The following is a 4,799-nucleotide window of genomic DNA, read 5'->3' as shown; positions in this document are numbered from 1 at the left end:
GGAAGGAAGGAAGGAAGGAAGGAAGGAAGGAAGGAAGGAAGGAAGGAAGGAAGGAAGGAAGGAAGGAAGGAAGGAAGGAAGGAAGGAAGGAAAGAAGGAAAATATAACAATTACAATGTATGTTTCAGACAGAAAATTAATAGTCATTTCTGAGATTCTGTGTCACATGACCCTTGACATGTACTCTTTGGTGAGAGTAATATCCTCAGGCCAGATTCACACTTGCACAGATTACATAATGGTCTCTGCAATTTGACCAGTGTTTAAGAACCTCCCACCAAAAGCTATCTCCCCACTCTCATGCTGCATACTTCATAAAATTCACAATTGGAGATGTTTCCTTTGAATGAACAAGCTTCCTCACTGAATAAATAAGCATCCCTGCGAGGATTAATACATGAAGTAATTTGTTAATTTCACAAGAGATTGAATTAGCTAAAAGATCCTTTCTAGACAATATCTAGGTTGCAACGGAACTCAGAAAGAAGGAGGGAAGGGAGGGAGAAGGGGAAGTTATCTTTGAAAGTGGAGCATCCACTCCCTTGGAAGGGGGAAACCAGAGTAGGGTCCACAGTGGGCAGTGTGAGGTCATGAGGCTCCTGGAGATGGGGCTTACAGAAAGAGTGGGTAGGCAGGTCCAGAGATAAGCCTCTTGGAGGCTGTTCTGCACAGGTAGTCTCTATGTGATCTTCTTTCAAGCACTAGTGATGGAAGTATAGGGGGGGAGCTAGGTGCCACAGTGGACAGAACATTGGCTTTGGAATCAGGAGGACCTGAGTTCACATCTACCCTTAGATCCTTACTTGCTCTGTGACCTTGAGCAAATCACTTTGCCCCAATTGCCTCACCAAAAAAACAAAAAACAAATCAGAAAGAAAAAACTATTATAACCAGGTCCTAACCCAAACAGAAAATATTCTTTCCTCTGACCTTAGAATCACATGTACAAATATACTGAACAGAGGCAACATTAACAAATAGACAAAATCATCAGTGAAAAGTGATACCTAGCCATCTCTGTGTCCAATTGTAATGCCAACAGTAATAGGACAGAGGAGACCCATTCTGCCTGAAAAGCAGGTAGATAGCAAAATTATCAAATAGATTGATCTAAAATGCAAGAATATGGGCACTCTTCCAAAATCCTTTTTATTTTACCATCACACAGGTCATCCCCCAATACCATGGAAGAAAAAAGAGAATTCCGTGCTTTTCACAGACAAAAACATCTCTTTTAAAAATCCAAAAAGAACTATGGATGTTCCAGGATGGATTCCAGCATCTCTATCTGAGACATTATTCTTCTTAATTGCATGACCACTGACTTCTTCCCTTTGATGGAAGGCGGTCAGAGTTGGAATTTCATAGATAGGTGCGTAACCTATGTGATGTCAGTGGTACAGGGAGCTTTCTGTTTTACCAGGTGCTACACAACTTCCTCTAATATAATTATTTCCTTTGAATGAAAGTTCCCTTACTGAAAAGGAAAGCAAATGTCAGAAACTTGACACATGAAGGGGCAATTTTTCAAGTATGGAGTATAAGTTAAGGAAGGGCACTCTTTTAGAGAAATAAGATATGAAAAAAAAAGAAATAAGATATAGTAATGCTTTTGGAAGAAGAAAGAACTGTTTAAAGTGTACAGCAGGCCCTAGGTATGACAGGAGGTAATATGTCAGGAAAGCAAACCCAGAGACAAGTCTCTACTAGGTCACAATTTTGACTCAAGAAGTCACTCAGTGTAGAGTCTTTCCGATGAACCCTAATCAAAAGAGAATTGCTTCTGCGTTGGTCAAGTATCCAGGAAATCAAGATCAGTGTTCGATGCCTGTGATGCTGTCTGCAGTACTGGATTCTGCACTGTGTGAACTGATCATTCTGGGATATAGAATCCTCACTTCCCATGATCCAGGAGAAATTGTCCTTAGGGGTCTTTGTAGGGAATGTTTTATAGTGACCAAGCAAAATCCATTTCTACAACTAATTCAGTTCTCCTAAGTAAACCTCATCCAGGGGAGCATGGGGGAAAATTTAATTCAGATGGGAAACATTTGTATAGTTACCAAATAGAATTAACTAGTAGTGAGAAACAATTCTAAGCAAATCCTTCTCAAAGCCTATCGTTTAACCTTAGAATCACAGGGATGGAGTGAACAGAGAGAGAGAGCATCTACAAAGATTTAAAGTATCCCTGGTAAAAGGTGATGCTAGACTATGGTGACTTTGTTTTGTAATGCTCTACTGTGATGGAGCCAATAATCTTTTCCTGTCTTAAATGAAGCTAGAATATACAATGATCAGAACAAAGATCCTGAAGAAATTAAATAGGGAGTCCATTGCCAGGATGTAGGGGAGGTACTAGGTAGGGGGAAAGAGGAAAAAGCATTAGAAGTGAGGGGAAAGCATTAGGAGACAGCATGGAGAGTGGAGAGAAGCCCCCTAAAAACCCCAATGGGAACCTTTTATAATTGAGATTTTTCTGAAGCTAATTCTTTCCTTTTGTTCTTTGAAAGGAATCACAGATGAAAAGATCAGAGAACATCCAGGAAATACAGAACAGGGCAGCTGATGTGTTAAGGTAATAGATTTTCTGTTCAGTCATGTCCAGGACCCAATAAAACATACTGCAAAAAGGGTGTTTTCTTATAAAAGAAAATGGGATTATTTGGCATTTCCTCCCCTAGTAGATTCAGAGGATCCTTTTGTCAAGCAAAAAGAGGTTGTGACTTGTCCAATGTCACACAGCTTGGATGTGTCCGAGGCTCAATTTAAATTCAGCTCTTCCTGACTCCAGTCCCAGACCTCTATCCACTGAGCCACCAGCTACCTCTGAGGTAAGAGAGAAGCAGACAGAAAAATTGGTTCATAATCAAAATAGTATGGCAAGTAGGTATGAGGCAAAAAATTAACATACACTATCATAGATGGTCACTATGTTAGAGTTGCTTAACTGTTGTTTTTTTTTTTTAGACTACAAACAGATTCAGTGAAGGAAGCGAATTTTGATATGAATACGATGGGGAAACAGAAAGAATCAACAAATCAACACAACCTTTATAAATAATACAAATTAAAGTTGATTTAGAAAGAATAGGCTAGAAGCAAAGAACTGGGGGGGAGAAAATATATTGGGGACAAAAGTCTTTGCAAAAATGCTTTATCAGTAGCTGATATACAGCTCAAAATCATTAAGGGTAGCATAGTGTTGGTATGGTTTTTTTGTATTTAGCCAGTGGGAAAAAATAATTGGTCTGAGTGACTTCTGAGAATCATCTCCTCTCTCTCTCTCTCTCTCTCTCTCTCTCTCTCTCTCTCTCTCTCTCTCTCTCTCTCTCTCTCTGTCTCTGTCTCTCTCTCACACACACACAAACATACACACACAACACAACACACACAGATCCATCAACAGAGGATGAGAAACTATACAGAGATAACACTATTTGTTCTTCGGGGATTGACAGATGACCCACAGCTGAAGGTCCTGCTTTTTATCTTTCTGTTTCTGTCCTACCTGCTGAGTGTAACTGGGAACTTGACCATCATCACCCTCACTTTGGTGAATCCCCACCTTAAAACTCCCATGTATTTTTCCTTAGGAACTTTTCCTTTTTAGAACTGTCATTTACAACTGTCTGTATTCCCAGATTCCTATACAACATGTCAACTGGGGATTATACTGTGACCTATAATGCATGTTTCACTCAATTATTTTTTGGAATCCTCTTTGGGGCCTCAGAATTTTTCCTCTTGGCTGCCATGTCTTATGACCGTTATGTAGCCATCTGCAAACCTCTGCACTATGCTACCATCATAAACAACAGAGTCTGTAACCAGCTGCTCTTGGGTTGTTGGCTCTCTGGACTAATGATCATTCTTCCACCACTTGGTGTGGCTCTTGAACTAGAATTCTGTGACTCCAATATTATTGATCATTTTGTCTGTGATGCCTCACCGCTGCTGGAAATCACATGCTCAGATACACAGTTCCTAGAAAGAATGATTTTAGCATGTGCTGTGTTAACACTCATCATCACGTTAGTGTTAGTGGTTCTGTCTTATGCCTATATTGTCAGGACTATTCTGAGATTCCCCTCAGCTGAGCAAAGGAAAAAAGCCTTTTCCACTTGTTCCTCCCACATGATTGTCATCTCCATGACCTATGGAACCTGCATTTTCATCTATATCAAACCTTCAGAAAAAGAAGGAGTGGCCATGAATAAGGTGGTGTCAGTACTTGCAACATCAGTAGCACCGGTAATGAACCCCTTTATTTACACCCTGAGGAATAAACAAGTAATACAAGCTTTTAGGGACACATTGAAAAGGATTGTATTGAATTCAAAACTATGAGAGACGATAGACATTCAGGTGCAAAATTAGTCAAAGAAAACATGAACAGCTTTGAACTCTTTGCTCTGGGTCCTGGTGACCCAATTTTATTCTCTTACTAATGCCACCTTGCTACAGACCCAAATTTCATAGCTCCTTTTCTTTCCTAGCTAGAAATCCTCACTGATTAAGGTATTCCTCTCCCCCCCCTCTGCCCCTCTTCGTTATGGATTTCACTTTCTTTCAACCACCTTACTCAATGCTTTCATTTCTATAAAATCCAATGAACATTTATTTAGAACCAACTATGTATAAGACACTTTTTATCAAGACTTTTCCAGTGCCCAACTTAATAATACATATTCATTTAAGTGCCTATTAAATGCCAGGCACTGTGCTAAGCATAAAAATACAGATAGGAAAAAAGAAAGACAATCACTGTTCCACAAGAAATGAAAATCTAATTGGGA

At 39.6% G+C, this 4,799-nt stretch overlaps 1 pseudogene; it reads left to right on the top strand.

Moving 5' to 3' along the window:
• Positions 1-3,412: 3,412 nt before the first annotated feature.
• LOC138167828 (olfactory receptor 6C2-like) lies at positions 3,413-4,350 on the top strand (annotated as a pseudogene).
• Positions 4,351-4,799: the final 449 nt, after the last annotated feature.

The sequence above is a fragment of the Petaurus breviceps genome, unplaced genomic scaffold, assembly GCF_028583685.1.
Source record: "Petaurus breviceps papuanus isolate PSGF00001 unplaced genomic scaffold, PetGlider_PUasm1.0 313, whole genome shotgun sequence".
Lineage (NCBI taxonomy): Eukaryota > Metazoa > Chordata > Mammalia > Diprotodontia > Petauridae > Petaurus > Petaurus breviceps.
The sequence above is the reverse complement of the archived record's forward strand: the minus strand, read 5'-3'. Positions and strand labels throughout refer to the sequence as shown.